The sequence below is a fragment of the Dermacentor andersoni genome, chromosome 3 (genome assembly GCF_023375885.2).
Source record: "Dermacentor andersoni chromosome 3, qqDerAnde1_hic_scaffold, whole genome shotgun sequence".
NCBI lineage: Eukaryota > Metazoa > Arthropoda > Arachnida > Ixodida > Ixodidae > Dermacentor > Dermacentor andersoni.
In genome coordinates this window covers 239,217,476-239,234,673 of record NC_092816.1, presented here as the reverse complement: position 1 = coordinate 239,234,673, position 17,198 = coordinate 239,217,476, and positions in this window count along the sequence as shown.

Here is a 17,198-nt window from a genome sequence, read left to right as displayed (position 1 = left end):
TTTAGAGTATAAAAGCGGCCCGACGGGGAAAGTAGTGCGATGGCGTCAGAGAGGCTGCTGCAATGCATTGATAGTTCGGAGGAACGTTGGTGTCGTGCCTGACGAGTAGTTTGTTCGCAGAAGAAGCATTATCGGCAAGCGTCATATCTGAGATCGGCGACAGTTCTAGTTCGGCCCGTGCGCAATGAATGACGGCATTGTGGCGGGCGAGAAAGTCCCAACCCAGGATAACTTCGTGGGAGCACGAGGAAATCACAATAAATTCGACGGCGTATACAACGTCCTCGATGAGAACACGAGCGGTGCACGCCGCAATCGGGTGAATACGCTGTGCGCCTGCTGTGCGGAGGGCTAATCCAGCAATGGGCGTCGTAACCTTTCGAAGGAAGCGACAAAGCTTTGCGTCCATAACTGATACAGCTGCTCTGGTATCCACGAGGGCGTATATGCGCACACCGTCAACTAACACGTCTATCGCATTTGTCGGGCTACGTTGAGGACTTACGCGTTTCGACGGCGTCGCAGCCCTTGCCTCATGGACTGCGACGATTAGTTTTCCTCATCCCGAGCTTCGGGACGAGGCCGCATCGGTGATGGGGAGCGTCCGCGTGGAGAAGTTGAGCGGTGGATGTTGGCGTACCGGCGGAATGGTGGTGACGCAGCCCGAGGTTCGTCGTCGTAATAAGGGCGCGGAGAACCCGCCATAGAACTTGGCACATATGGTGTAGCGCTAGGCGACTGCACGCGACTACAGTGGCGTGCGACGTGGCCTGCATAGCCGCACGCAAAACATATCGGTCGATTGTTCGCTGTGCGCCACCGAGTCGTTGCGGCAGGTCCCATCCATGTGGAAGGACGCGTTGGACGTGGCGGCTGGTGAAGTGATTGCATAGCAGGCTGTTGTCGGGGCATAGCGAGGACTTCGGCGCACGTGAGAGGTCCCCGTTGAGGGAGTCGTTGAGGCTGGGTGACGACTTCCGCGTAGCTGAGTGGCACAGCCGTCGGGAACTGTTGGGGCCTGGCCATGACTTCGGCGTAGCTGTGAGCCGCAGCCGCAGGAACTCGCTGGTGGTGCTCAGGCAAAACCTCGTGCAGTTCTTGCGCTATGACGCGGCGAAGCGGAGGCGCAAAACTTGGCGTAGGCGCGTGTACCGACTGCGGCTGTGCAAAATCTATCAACGAGAGTTGCCGGGCAACTTCCTCGCGGACGAACACCTTCATTTCTACGAGCAACGCTGCCTGGTTAGACAAGGCAGCCAAACCAGCGAGGTGCTCATCACGCGGTAGAGATCGACGGGTCAGTGACCGCAGCCTGCGGAGTTCTTCATAGCTCTGGCACAGTGTGACAATTTCAGCCACAGAGCGTGGACTTTTGGCCAGCAACATGTTAAAGGCGTCGTCTTCTATGCGCTTCAGGATGTTTCGGATTCGATCAGACTCCGCCATGGTCGAATCGACTTTCCTGCATAGGTCCAGGACATCTTCGATATAACTGGTGAATGTTTCGCCTGGCTGTTGAGCTCGTTCTCGCAAACGTTGCTCGGCACGCAGCTTGCGAACAGCAGGGCGACCAAATGGTATAACATCGGCGAGGGAAGTCTTAAATTCCGACCATGTCTGCAACTCTGCTTGATGGTTGTTATACCACAGGCTGGCCACTCCAGTGAGGTAGAACAGAACATGGCTCAGTTTGGCCGCTTCGTCTCACTTGTTATGGTCGCCTACCTTGTCGTACGCCGTGAGCCATTCGTCCACGTCAGTGTCGTCCGCTACAGTGTAGATAGGAGGGTCGCGATGACGAGGCACCCCGGGACACGCAAGGGGTGCAGGAGGAGGCGTTTGCTGAGAGGCGTCTTGGGGCATGGTAGACGGTAGGGTACGGGACCGGAGTTCCAGGATGATCGTCTGAGGGTACCCAGCACCTCCACCAATTCTAAAGGTGTTTATTTGGCAGAGCTCGGAGCAGCGCAACGTCGACGGGCAGGGCAGTCACAGCTTCCAAGCACGAGAGCCGTTGCAGAGCAGGCGCGCTCGACCCACAAGCGTTCAGAGCCAGTAGCGCTGAACCCACTAGCGTCTCTCTTCGCTACAGATGTTACATTACTGCCCACGGCTTAGCCACAAGTTAGCGCAAAGTCAGACAGCGTACTTTTATTCAGAGAAACTCAAACTGCACTGATACGTTGTGCAAGGAAACGCACTAACAAAAGAAAAGTTAAATTATATATTTATACAATGTTGGGGTTGTACGTACAAAAAGCACGATCTGATTATGAGACACGCCGTAGTAGGGGACTCCGGAAATTTGGACCACCTGGGGATCTTTTAAGTAGACCTAAGTACAAGGGTGTTTCCGCACCCCCATAGGAAAACAAAAGTTGACAATCACGTTAGCATAAGCTCAAAGAGAGCAGCATTCCGGGCAAGTTGGTAATCCATTACTTAAAGGATATTGCGCAACAAAAAAACGACACGGACGTGAGATTCACCGATGCACCGTGCCTGGTGTGTCGTCTTCTCTCACGTCCGTGTCGTTTTTTTGTCGCGCAATGTCATTTAAGTAAAGCATAAGCTCAAGAGAATGCAGGCGAAAGCCTGCGCGCTCACGAGACATTCATTGGATTACTTGACATTCTCATTTGAATATGCTGTGAGTGAGTGAGTGGGTGAAGTAACTTTATTTCGGTCCAGAGAAGACGCAGGGGAGACCCCGCGCCACCCGGCTAGTCCCACGTATAGGCACCGCCAAGCCGAGCTTGACGGCCCGATCGCGGGCACTCTGGACGGCCAGGGTTTGGTCGTTGATTTCGGGGCTGCCCAAGAGCGCAGCCCACCTATCCTCGCTGAAGGAGGAGCCGATGGCCTCACACTCCCACAACGCATGATCCAATGTTGCCCTCAGTCCACAGGCAGGGCAGTCCGCACTGCGATATCTTTCAGGGTATATGGCATGAAAAGCCGCGTGGTTAGTGTGCGCACGGGCTTGTAAAGGTCGAAGGGTAACCGCCCGCGCCCTGCATAAGGCGGGGTGCGGGAGGGGGAATACCCGTCTTGACAGATAGTAGTGTGTGGTGATTTCATTAAACGTAAGCAAGGGTTCCCCGCGGGGCTGGGGTACTGCTGAGGCGGCGCGGTCAGTGAGTCCTCGCGCGGCCTCGTGTGCGCCCTCGTTAGGGTTAGAGGGAGAACCCTCAATGGACCCCAAGTGAGCGGGAAACCAAATGAGAGAATGCGGAGAGATACTTTTGGCGCTTTGGAGAATGCGGAGGGCCTGGGGGGAGACCATACCGGTTTGGTAGGCCTTAATGGCTGCCTTGGAATCACTATATATTGCCTCTCTGCGACCATCGAGCACAGCCAGCGCGATTGCAACCTGTTCGGCTACCACGGGCCTCGAAGTGCGTACCGTAGCGCAGCAAGTGAGCCTTGAAACGGAGTCTACGATGGAGACGGCGAATGCCTCTTGTTGGACATATGCTGCGGCATCCACGAAGCTTGCCTCAATGTGGTTATTGCGGACATGCTCGAGTAGAGCTGTACCCCTGGCCCGACGTCTGCCGACGTTGTTTGCGCGGTGCATATTGCGGGGAAGGGGCGCGATGTGCAGTTGAGACCTGATGTCGCTGGGAATCCGCACGGCGTCATGGCACTCGTCGACAGGATTGAGGCCCATCTCGTCGAGTATCTTGCGGCCCGTCGGGGTACCGGATAGCCTGAGCAGCTGTGAGTGCTCTTGTGCCTCGATAATCTCTTCGAGCGTGTTGTGGACTCAGAGCTTCAAACAGCTTTTCGGTGTGGGTGCTTGCAGGCAAGCCGAGGGCAAGCTTAAAAACCTTTCTGATGAGAGAATTGAGCTTGTTCCTCTCTGCCACATGTCAATTATGCATGGCCGCCGAATATGAAAGGTGGCAGAGAACAAAAGCATGTATAATGCGGATGAGATTGTCTTCCTTGATCCCCCGGTGCCTGTGGGCGATCCTCCGAATGAGGCCGAGAGCACTCTCCGTCTTGCCGGTGATCTTTCTGAGTGCGGTTCCATTGGAACCGTTAGACTCGATATACATCCCCAATATTCGGAGCGAGTCCACTCTGGGCACCGGAGACCCGTCACCAGTGAAAAGCCGTATTTCGCTTTCGGACGCCGGTTCCCAATCACGATGGCCGCCGCCTCTGGGTCTTTTCTTGCAAAGAAGTAGCTCAGATTTTGGTGGAGAACATCTGAGCCCAGTGGGGCGGAGGAAGCGCTCGGTCGTATCGATGGCGCTCTGCATGGTGGCTTCAACTTGGCCGTCGCTCCCGCCGACGCACCAGATGGTGATGTCATTTGCGTAGATGGTATGGTTGATTCCTTGAATCTTCGCGAGCTCCTTACTTCCTATTGCCGCTAGGTGTCACGCGCCAGCGCTGAAAAAGAAGTGACTTGAACGCGCGCTCGGCAAGAGGTGGGCGCTGAAGAAGAAGAAGCAGAGGCTGAGGACGCCAGATTGAGTTTTGTGTACGCCATATGGTACAACTGTCTGTCTCGCCGACGCCGGGTACATCTTCAATTGTCTTTTCGTGACACTATTCTCTCCCAGCAAAGGTCGCGTGTTCTAGTGCCTTAATTAACTTTCTTAGCTATGCCTTAATTAACTTCCCCTTAATCAACACTAGAGGTAATGGGTTCGACTATATGATAACAGAGCGACGTGACTGAGTTGGCTATCTTGTGCGCATGTCTTCCGTGTTTAAACCCATCGCACGTGTGCCGATAAGCGATGCACCGTGCCTACACAAACCTTTGTTTTTCGTGCAATAAAGGAATCTCGCAAAAGCTGCTGCTGCGTCCACATCGGTTATTACAGACTCTCACCAGTGGTCGTGGGTGGCGCCATCAATTTCGGTGCTATTGAATTTTGGTGCCATAATGCCAGGCGGTGAGTTTTTAGACCAATGAGCCGTGCAAGGCTTTCGCCTTAAGTATCGTGCGGATCCATAGAGGGCTCTATAGAAAGCCGTATATGGACTTGTGCCGATATTGCTTTCTATTCATATCACAAAGACGCGAACACGGGGGTCCTTTGAGATTTCCCCGGCGAAACGCGTCCCGCCTTCCTGGATCATTTTTCGATCCATATCACCTTTGCTGCAAGGCTAAGCAAATAACGCTTTGCTTGCAGTAGGCCTTTGCGGGCAACCTTACGCAGGGCTCTGATCAACAGAAAGACGAGCCGAAGCGCTCTCAGGAGGCGTGACTTGTTCATGTACTCACGGAATTGCGACAGAAATTGCGCCGCTTCAGAATACCGTTTTTTTTCCTCCACGCAGAACAAATAACAAAAAAGCGTGCGTCGTCACGTGGTGGATGCAGGCCTACTGGAAGCTTCTATTGCAAGCAAGAAAGCTAACGAACAAGCGCTCGTCGTCGCGTGAGGGCGTGACAGTTGTGAGGCGCAAACTCGCAAAGGCTCACGGAAGGCGTCGTCTTCTCGGCGAATCCGGTTCAACAGATGACAGTTCCGGTGCACGATTCTCTGTTCACGGGGCCGCTAGCATTTGCTTTCTGTGAACCTTCGCCGCAAGGTATTGCCCACACTGCTAATTTCTAGAGCCATATGGCGGTCGCGTCGATGACCGACCAGGAAATCTGAGCACAGACGGTCATTTCAAACGATTCTTTTTAGTCGAATTGTTGGAACACGTGAATTACCTATGTGTGCATGCTGTCGCAGTTTCGTGCTCATTTTAATGACGTTTCTCGTTTTCACGTCAGTTCTGCTTGGGTGAACAAAAAGAGTGACACTTCAGTCGTGAATTGTTCGAGAACCCGTCGTATACGCAAACCTGCCGTCGATGAACCACGTTGCGCAGGTGCGCGCAACTGCCAAGAACCTTGACTTTCCCGAAGAGATACACCTTACACACAATTGGCTTTATTACATGATTAGTGAAGAAAGTTAATTCATTAAAATTAATTATGTGGTTTTACGTGCCACAACTACGATGTGATCATGAGGCATGCTGTAGTTGGGGACTCCGGAATAATTTTGGCCACCTGAGGCTCTTTAACGTGCACCTAAATTTAAGTACACGGGTGTTTTCGCCCCCATCGAGATGCGGCCGGGATTCGATCCCGCGACCTCGCTCATAGCAACCGAACACCATAGCCACTAAGGAACCACGGCGGGTTCATTTAGCTTTTCGAACCTTTATATCGTTTTACAGCGAACCTTCGTACGTTTTGCGACGTTTATATATGAACCATACATGTGTTCTTTTGTAAGATAACTTGCTCTCCACGTTACTGATATTTCCTGGATGCGTCAGCCACGCGGTCGGCTTGATTTATCCATGTTTTAACAAATATTTCGTTCTACAGCTTCACCAAAATATTAGTTATAGAAGTCTGTAACGCATTCAAAGCTGCAGTGTGCTACTTGTGTTTGGGACACTTTGTAATAATCATCTGAGATATGGAACTTAAGGCATGCTGGAAGTATTCGTCGAGTGTAGTTGGTTTGCCCCACATGCTTGAGCCTGTCTTAATATGCTTTCGATGCCACTTTGTAAGGAAGACATTGCAGCTTTGTGACCATTAGGTTATTGTTTCGCACCCCTTTCAGAAAATATGGGAGAAAAATTACGGTCTACGTCTTTTCAATCCTCCCAGTAGTACCCAGCTCATCTGGCATCAAGCACCAAGTCAAGGTCGCTATACCATGCCAGGTGCTCGCCTAAAGTGGGCGACGCAGCAGCGAAATGGGCAACATGCTCAGGAATACTTTTTTCTACGTATTCCAGGTTACCGCTCTCCTGGCAAAGTGCGAGCTTTTGTTGGGCTGCCGCTCTGCAACTGCCTCGTGGAATCACGATATAGGACGACTTCGCATCCCGTTATCGGATCCTGGTGACATGTGCCACGACAACAAGATATCGAGCCCTGGCATCACAGCGTACACACGGGATCAGCCATGGATGACGTCGACTCACGTGACCCTGCAGGAGTACTTAAAAGTGAAGCCCGCACCGTGCTTCTCCAGTGGGCGACGCAGCAGCGAAATGGGCAACATGCTCAGGAACACTTTTTTCTACGTATTCCAGGTTACCGCTCTCCTGGCAAAGTGCGAGCTTTTGTTGGGCTGCCGCTCTGCAACTGCCTCGTGGAATCACGATATAGGACGACTTCGCATCCCGTTATCGGATCCTGGTGACGTGCCACGACAACAAGATATCGAGCCCTGGCATCACAGCGTACACACGGGATCAGCCATGGATGACGTCGACTCACGTGACCCTGCAGGAGGACTTAAAAGTGAAGCCCGCACCGTGCTTCTCCAGTGGGCGACGCAGCAGCGAAATGGGCAACATGCTCAGGAACACTTTTTTCTACGTATTCCAGGTCAGTAGATATTTGCCGACGGCCTGCTATCGTAGCGATAATAGGTTTTTACTGCTGCTGCCTTGCCCACTGTGTCTTGAATGCCTTCTTGCTCGACTTAAAAATATTCCGGTAAATATTTTGCTTTGTGGCGACGTTGAGGCCAACCCTGGCCCTACCGAGAAGGAAATATTGATGGAACTTCTTGCCGGTCAAAATTCATTGAAAACAGCTATACATGATGTACAGGCGTCTCAGAAAGAGATTGGCAAGCAAGTCAGTTCATTAACTGATCGTGTTGATGGTTTAGAGCGCCAACTGAGGAACCTAAGTGTAGTTACTAAGCGGGTCGAGGATATGGAGACAGCGATGTCTACGGTGAGAACAGATCTAGCCTCCATTGTTGAAAAACTAGATGACCTAGAAAATCATAGTCGAAAGAACAACTTAGTCATTTACGGTCTTGACGAACCAAGCAAAGAATCTTCTCAGGATCTTGAAGAGAGAGTAAAAGATTTGTTTCACAGCAAACTTGGTATCTCTGTGGCGAATATAGAAAAATGCCATAGGATTGGAAACAGAAATGCTGGCCATATACGACTAATCATGCTTAGGTTTCTCGACCATCGGGAAAAAATGTCAATTTTGAAGGCTGCTTACAAATTGAAGGGTACAGCGGTTTCAATATCGCAAGATTTCTCACGTAGAGTTCGAGAAATTAGAAAGAAACTCTGGAACAGTTCTACTCTAGAAAGAAATAATGGCTCGAAAGTCAAACTTGTACACAATAAACTGAGCATAGACGGCGTAATCTTTGGCTGGGACGAAAAGAAAGGTACACGTGTTCAACAAAAGCAAAACCAAAATTGACGTTTTGTACAAAAGCCTCAGGAGCTTAATATACTCAACGTAAACTGCCGGAGTGTGGTTAATAAAGTTATAGAACTTGAGGGAATCTTGGTGGCCCATAACCCTGAAATAATTATCCTCACGGAAACATGGTTAAATGATTCTGTCAAAGATAACGAATTTGTTCCTCGTGGATACAGTGTGCACAGGAAAGATCGAGGGAGCAAAGGTGGGGGTGTGGCTTTGCTGTTCAAGGAGCGTTTTAATATTCTGAGAATGCCAGATATACCGAACATTGAGGGAATATTCTGTAAAGCCTATCAGGGTGCAATTAGATATGTATTGGGAGCACTTTACCGACCACCTAATTCCTCTCCTGATTTCTTTGCTCATCTGCAAAGTTACCTGATTGCTCATGTGAAGCCTGGTGATCGATTAATTCTGGGCGGAGACTTCAATATGCCAAACGTAGATTGGTCAACCTTCACACTAAACGTTTCTAATGACAGGCTACAAGAAGGGTTGTTTGATATGATTTTTTCTTTTGATCTACGGCAAGTAGTTGGCAGTTTCACTAGAATACAAGGTAACTCCCGCTCCATCCTTGATCTGTTTTTCTTAAGTGGATCTATTACGGGGCAAACAAAGTGCGAAGTACTGCCTGGAATTTCCGATCACTCTGCTGCGTTGTTGACCCTTTCGGGCGTCTCTGTGAAGAAATCTGTTGATGTCACTTCCGTGCTCAACTTCTCGCGTGCAGATGATGTCGCCATATTGGATATGCTTTCGTTTAGTTATGACTCATTTAAAGGCAGCAGCGCAGACATTCATACACTGTGGAATCAATTTAAAGATCTTTTAAATGATTGCATCAAACGCTTTGTCCCTTGCATGCTAAAGAAAAGGAAAGGCAAATCTCCTTGGATTTCACGAGACACATTGCAATTAAGAAGACGATTAAAGCGCCTGAAGACAAAAAGACGTACCGCAAGAGACTTGGACGCTTTGCTTACTAAAATTTCCGAACTCTCCTCCGAGCTAAAAATGAAAGTTTCTTCAGATAAGCAACGCTACTTTGGGGAGAAACTTCCTAAATTTATTTCAACATCTCCTGAAAAGTTCTGGAGGCTAATTTCTCCCAGTAAGCAAATTAATGATGCTTTCGTCGTAAATGATGTTTTGAGTGATGATAGCACTGTGATAGCAGATGCATTTAACTTACATTTTAGATCTGTGTTTACGCAAGACAATGGTTCATTGCCATACTTTCATGCTTCATACCCTCCTATGTCTGACGTTACTATTAATGAGAATGGAATACTTAACATGCTCCTTAACCTTGATATTAGGAAATCACCTGGTCCTGATGGTTTGCCAAATGAATTCTTAAAGCGTTATGCGCCATGGGTCTCTAAATATCTGAGTGTGCTCTTTTCTAAATCACTTAATGAAGGCGAGATTCCAATCGACTGGAAAACGGCAGCAGTGAAACCTATCTTCAAAAATGGTAATAAGCAGCACGTCTTGAACTATCGTCCTATTTCTTTGATTTCAACATCATGCAAACTTCTGGAGCATATAATACATAAACATCTTACTGAGTTTCTTTCAAAGAATAAAATATTATCATGCCATCAGCATGGCTTCAGAAAGGGTTTCTCTACATGCACACAATTAGTAACTACTGTACACGATTTTGCTAAGGCAATAAATTCAGGTAAGCAGGTCGATGCAATGTTCATGGACTTTGCGAAAGCCTTTGACAAGGTTTCCCACAAAAAGCTACTCCACAAGCTTGATGTTACTCTGGGTAATGCCAAAATTGCTACTTGGCTTTCTGCATATCTTTCAAACCGATATCAATATGTTTCATTCAAAAACCATGCCTCTCGGAGGCTTCCCGTTGAGTCTGGTGTTCCACAGGGTTCGGTGCTCGGACCACTGTTGTTTCTAGTTTTCATTAATGATATCGTTAATGACATTCCCGTAAAAATTAGATTATATGCGGATGATTGTGTAATGTATTCAGAAATAGATAGCATCAGTGACCAACTACGACTAAATGAAGCCTTTGAAAAAGTTGTAAAATGGTGTAGTGACTGGCAAATGGCTATCAATTTTGACAAAACTGTATTTATGAAAATTTCGCGCAAACTTAGAAATCGGCACTTCCAGTACTCGGCGTGTAATGTCTTGCTATCTGAGGTTGAGCACATAAAATATCTTGGTATTGGATTTCTAAAGATCTTAGATGGAACAAATATATCAACACTGTATGCAATTCCGCCAATCAGAGGCTTTTCTTTCTCAGGAGGGCCTTGAGACTGACAACACCTGAAGTTCGCCTTCTTGCATTTAACGCAATTGTGCTGCCACTTTTAGATTACGGATCCATCATATGGTATCCTTTCACTAAAAAAGATATTAATAAAGTAGAAGGTATTCAAAAGCGGGCTGTTCGATATGTATATAACAGCTTTGGGCGCACGTCGATGACAGCCTTGCTAAGCAGAGCCAATTTGCCAACTCTTACCCAAAGGAATCGTGTTCTCAGATTAAAATTTTTGTTTCAGCTCATTAAAGGATACTACAGCATAGATATTTCTGAGATTATTTCCTTTTCAACAGGTTATGCTACTAGGCAACGGCATGCACTTACAATTACCCCCTTCACTAGTCGCAAAAATTGCTTTAAATACTCATTTTTTCCTAGGGTCGTAAATGAATGGAATCAGCTGTCCAACGATGTGGTGTTGCAGCCATCTCTGAATTTGTTTATGTCCCACATTGTGTAATTTTCTTATTTGCGCTCTGTTACATTTGCACTTGCAGTAGATGCATTGATTCAGTTGTACTCGTAGCGTATCTTTTATTTCATGATATCTGTATTGTCTTTTTTTCTAGTCCATGTAATTTTTCTTGTTTGCCCTGCTAATCATGTCATAATGATGTATCCCCATCCTGCGAAAATCCCATAACGGGATTGCAGTATTTGTAAGTAAATAAATAAATAAATAAAAATGGTGTTCCAGGACTTTGGTGCCAAGAATGGACAGTGCTTCCACTACTGAACCGTGCATGTTTTTATCAGATGAAATTAACATGATATAAGTAAAAAGTGTTGTTGGCAAGAACAGAATTCACTTAAGAAGTGCGACTCGTCATTCAAGACAAGCACGGCACTACAACATCATGCACAGCTAATTCACGTGCTGGATCGATTAAGCTAAAAAAAAACCTATTTTAAATGGTCAGTCTTCGATGCGACTACCACAGGCTGTAGAAATGAGCAGCGTGCCTTGCGATGAAGGTGCCCGCATGACCGACTCCACGAACGGAGAATCGTGCGCCGGAACCGTCATGTGTTGAACCGGAAGCGCCTAGCAGACGACGTCACCCGTGAGCATTTACGACCCGTGGGAAGCACGGAGAGCCGGATGTGCGGGGAAGGAGGAACCGTGGAGATTAGTAGGGGGTGGGTATAACTCAAAAGATATGTTTAGTTTTAAATACTTGACAACGACAACTAGGTTACCGGGACCTAAGAGAGTATACTAAGTCCAATCATCGACTTTTTTATTTTCTTGTAACATGCGACTTTATACACACCAAATACAGCATAGGACAGAATTGTTTTTTCATCCACTTTCATTTGCGTTTATTTATCATTTGTTTAATTCAATTAAGAACTGCAAATAAGTTCCCGTATGCTATCCTTGGTGTCATTCTTTGTTAGCTTAATTCTTGTGATCTTTACTAATAAAAAATTCACCGACGATTACGACATTCCCAAGCGTATCGCGTGCTTGTGCCGCGGAAGTACGGGCACGCAGGGACCGAGTGACACAGAGGCGCTTCTCAGCTCAACGGAAAAGAAGCCACCCCATTTATTCAGCACGAATGTATGCACAGACGCACGAAGTCACAGGTGGCGCCAGTACTGGTGGCAGCCTAACGCATGGGCTAAATTGTGGGGGCCTCTACATCTCCCTACTTCGAAGAATAGATGGAAGACGGAGGAAGCCAAACACTTCTCAAGTTCCGCTTCACAAGCTTAAACAGTCCGGTGGAACGACACGCCGGCCACTAGGCGTTCGTGCCACACCATCACTGCGGTGTTTGACTGCAGAGGACTGTCTGATGCAGTCTGTTGGTTCTGTCTTGTGGGCGGGCTGGGGTTCCTGAGGGGGAACTGGCGGTGGTAGCTGTTGCTCGTCTGTTGGCGGTGCTTCCCCTCTGGGAGAAGGGGGTGCAAAAGGCACTAGGGGATGCCGGTTGCGCTGTAGGACACCGCCTTGCTCTGTTTTCACCACCTAGCTTCTTGGTATTTGTGGCGGGCTAAGGAACGTGGTCTTAACTTGTTCGGGTCACATCCAGACACGCTGAACTGTTCTGAGTGGTGGCTGGTCTCAAGCTCCGTGATGTCTGTTGTAGTTGTCGGCCTGCTTCCGCTTGTAGACCGCAATCCTTGTCAACGACGTCTCTCCTTGATGGCCAGTTGGGAGGTAGCTGGGAGTCTTGCTTAGGAACTCTGGTTCTTGGTTGTCATCTCATCAACAGCTTGGCCGGACTGAAGCCGTCGACTCCTAGGGTATCCCAGTAGCTGAGCAGAGACAGATGAGGATCTTTTATCTTGCGTAATAGGTGCTTGATTGCCCGAACCATTCTCTCTACCTCTCCATTCGACTGAGCGTAGTGCGGACTGCTGGTCCGATGGTCGAAGCCGTATGATGCTGCAAACGCCGCGAATTCCTGTGATGAGAATGGTGGGCCGTTGTCTGACCTGACCTTTTGAGGGAGCCTATAGGGGTGAAAAGCACTATTCAGGGGCGTCGATGACTGCCTGAGCCGTAGCTCTCCTCAGGGTCACCACCTCTGGGAACCTTGAGTAATAATCTACCACCAAGATGAATATCTGGCTGTTGAAATGGAGCAGGTCGATGCTCAGAAATTCCCCATAACGTCCAGGTAGGACCGGGGAGACCTGGGGCTCTGCAAGGTTAAGACGGGGGAAGGCGCACTGCTCGTAGTTGGCGACTAGAGAGCTAATGTCTGCCGATATGCCCGGCCACCAAAAGTGACTCCCGAGCCAGGACTTTGGTCCTGTTGATGCCCTGATATTCTTCGTGCAACCGCGTCAAGACCGCTTGCCCAAGAAGGGACGAATGGATGACTGTCCGCGTGGCAGCATTGCATTCAACGCGCTGCGGCGTTGCATCAAAAGCTGCGCAAAACTGCGCTGCGACTGTAATTGGTGGATTTGACTTGAGTGTTTGTTGTGCGCATGGAGATGAGAATTCTCTTGGTTGCTGCGACGCGGCCTAGATGCCAGATGGAATAAAGACTGTTCGCAAGTGTGGCTCGGCGTTTGTCGGAGACGCGAGCATCGCTCTTATCCGAGCATACGTGCCTTCGCATAGCTCCAGAGGAAAGACCCGAATGCCAACTTATTCGACAAGGACCAGCCTTCAGACACAGCTCAGCTCGTCTAGTACATTATCCGAACATTCTGGCCAACTTCCGTTGTGATCGGACCAACGTACTGTGAGTTTCTGTGCGTTTGTCACGGACCTGCCAGGGAGCCCAGCTAGCTCTATCGGCTGGGAGAGTAGGCCTACCATCATGTACGCCAAAGGCCCGCACTCCTGCAGCAGCAATGGCCCCGAAATTCATCACCGACGCTGATGGATAAACCACCCGAGTACCAAAACATTCCCAAGGTAAGCAGCACGTTGCAACGCTCATTTTGCGTCCGCCAACTGGCCTTTTCCTACATCAGTGGAGCCCGCGAACACTTCACGACGCGCTAAGCGTTTCAGCGTTTCTGACCGCTGCAGAGGCTCGCGCCACTACAGTAGACATCAAAAAAGAAAAGAGCTTGGCTATAAAAACCAGTGATGACCTCTCGGCGACAGAAAAGCTCCAGCACATTAACAAAACCAATATTAATGGCAAAACTTAGCCTGTCCACATCTATATCGCATCATCCCACAACTCGTGTAGATGCGTGATTCACAATGTGGAACTGAACACCCCAACCGAAGAATTGATGTGAGAACTCCGAGCTCCAAATTATGAAAGTATTGCGGATCGTATGATGGTTAAAAGAGCAACTGCAATAATAACTTTCAAGGACTCGCATGTACGTCGCCAGGTCATCTTCGGCGGAAGTGTATAGCGCTGCGTCCCTCACCGACCTAAGGCACAATTTTGCTCAGCATGCTTTGCTATAGGCCACCGATCAGACGTTCGTCGCGACAATAGAAAACAAAGGGGCAGAACATGTGGGAAATCTGTCGAGGATCCTGTAGAAGATCATGACTGCAAACCAGGCTGCACTAATTGTGGAAAGGACCGCAAGGTCGATGACCCAACTTGTGAATTGCGACGAGTAGCTGATAAATCGGTCAAAGAGGCGGCCTACCTGTAGAGTTTGCAACAATGAAAGGACGACAAGCAAACGAAAATAGTCACAATCACAAGCCGAAGGCCAAGCTCAAAATGCAACTCCAACAATATATCGATAGACAGAAGTAGCTCCAGAAGCCGTCGGAAGTCCAGGGGCCGCAGCCGATGCAGAGGCCGCAGCCTATCCTGGGGCTGCAGCCAATCCAGGGGCCGCAACCGATACAGGAGCCGCAGTCATTGCAGGGGCCGCAGCCAATCCAGGGGCCGCGGACACTTCGGGGGCCGTAGCCAGTCCGGGAGCCAAAGCCAGTCTAGTAGCCGTAACCAGTCCGGAAGCCACAGCCAGTCCGGGGACCGCGGCAGGCCCGGAGGTCGTAGCCGGTCTCCGGATCACAACCATTCCTGAGGCGAACAAGAAGAGCAACCCGCAAGCCACCGAAACGTGAGTCAGTCACCCGGCACCTCTCCTTCCCTCCCCGTGACCTATGCATCTAAAGTTCAAACACGAGCTCAAAAATTAGCCAAGGATTATAAGAACGCTCTACATCAAACTCGCAGACCTAATCAAACGTCAACACTAGCTTCACAATCACTGGAGCCTACCGAAGACATGGATACGCAAGCAGAGGCACACGCACCTGAAGCCACACCATTACGTGATACAATGCAACCCTTAGCACAAGAAGTAGAACCAGCGTCATTGCAACCGGCGATGAAAGATGCAAAATAACATACCACAGCCTTAGAAAATATTGAAGCAGAATTTCAGCAACTAAAGGATGCAATAAAAGAAATGCAAACCAATCTCGAGGTCAAGATAGCCGAACAGGTTGCTGCTAAAGTTGAAGCGGCGCTAAAAACATACACTCAACAAATAATGTGCCAAATGCGGTCCCTGTTCAATGAGCTACTAATACCGTGCCAGGAAGAGTGCGATTGACCCAAAGCACGTCGATATACCAGCGTAACGCGACCCACTCCTTACCCTACAGCGGGCGCTCCAGAATCAATATCATCAGTAGAACAATGGCGACTAATCTGGTGTTGTGGCAGTGGAACTGTAGAGGGTTGCTCGAAAACGGGGCCTTCTCAAGCAGCACATTGCCGCTCAAGATCGTCGACCAGACATTCTTCTACTCCAGGAAACTAACCAAACATCATCTTGCAGGCTATACGGCTTATAGCCATAATTCGACAATGGCCATGCTGATTCGTAAAGATATAGCGGCAAATGTCGTCCACAGCACGGAGCAAAACCTCGCTGTGCACATCCTCCCAACTAAAGCAGACAAGAGCAAGGCACAGCCCCACTTATTCATCAAGAATATTTATCGCCCACCAAAACAGAAAGTAGACTTCTTCAAGGAGGTTGCTAATCTGCGGCCAACGAAGTATTTTGATGATCTTATGGCAGGCGACTTAAGCACCACACAGCTCATGCGGATACACAAAAAACTCCTCCAAAGGATCCGCACTACTACACCATAAGCAACAAGCCCAGCTAACACTCTTTAACGAGGCCGACTCCCCGACGCGGCACGGAAACTCCGTATAAAGAGATGCCACGCCCGATCTGGCCTTCATTAAAGGACAGCGGTCAGCGCAACGGGTGAACACGCACGATACCTTAACGAGTGATCACATTGCCAAACAGATATTTCTGCAAATTAAAGGATTCCCAAAGCGCCAGCGCAAGCATCACCTCACGGATTGGAAAGAGTTCCGCAAGTCAGATTTAGGAGACTTCCCGAACATGCACCTGAAAGACTGGGTGGAGATGGTCAGGCAACGAATCCAGACACATACGAAGGAGATAATGGAAAAGTGACAGCAACCACGCACGGATAAGCGTCTTCTTCATCTCTGGGAGGCACGACAGGCCCTCATCAAGAGGTGGAAATGGAATAAGCTCAATCGCAAATTACACTCACGCATCAACACGCTCAACGAGCAGACCGGTCAATACACTGGACATCTCACTCGTAAGCAGTGGTAGGATACGTGCAACAAGCTCAACGGCACACTGAATATGAGCTCCACGTGGAATCTCATCCTATCACTCATTGACCCAAACCAGACAAAGACGGAAGCGTCCCATAAGCTCCGCAAGCTGCTAAAAACATTTGAGCATACCGACGAACTATTCAACGAGCTTAGAACAACGCACGTTGCGGATCCAGCACAACCACAATATTGAATTGAATTATGGGGTTTTACGTGCCAAAACCACTTTCTGATTATGAGGCACGCCGTAGTGGAGGACTCCGGAAATTTGGACCACCTGGAGTTCTTTAACGTGCACCTAAATCTAAGTACACGGGTGTTTTCGCATTTCGCCCCCATCGAAATGCGGCCGCCGTGGCCGGGATTCGATCCCGCGACCTCGCACTCAGCAGCCTAACACCATAGGCACTGGGCAACCACGGCGGGTAACCACAATATGGAGACTACAAAAGCGCAGAGCCAGAAAATTACGGTCTCATCGGCCCAATCACATTAGCGGACTAACAGCGTGCCTTAGCAGAAGCAAAGCCGAATAAATCACCAGGACCAGACCAAATTACAACACTGCTCCGAAACCTTA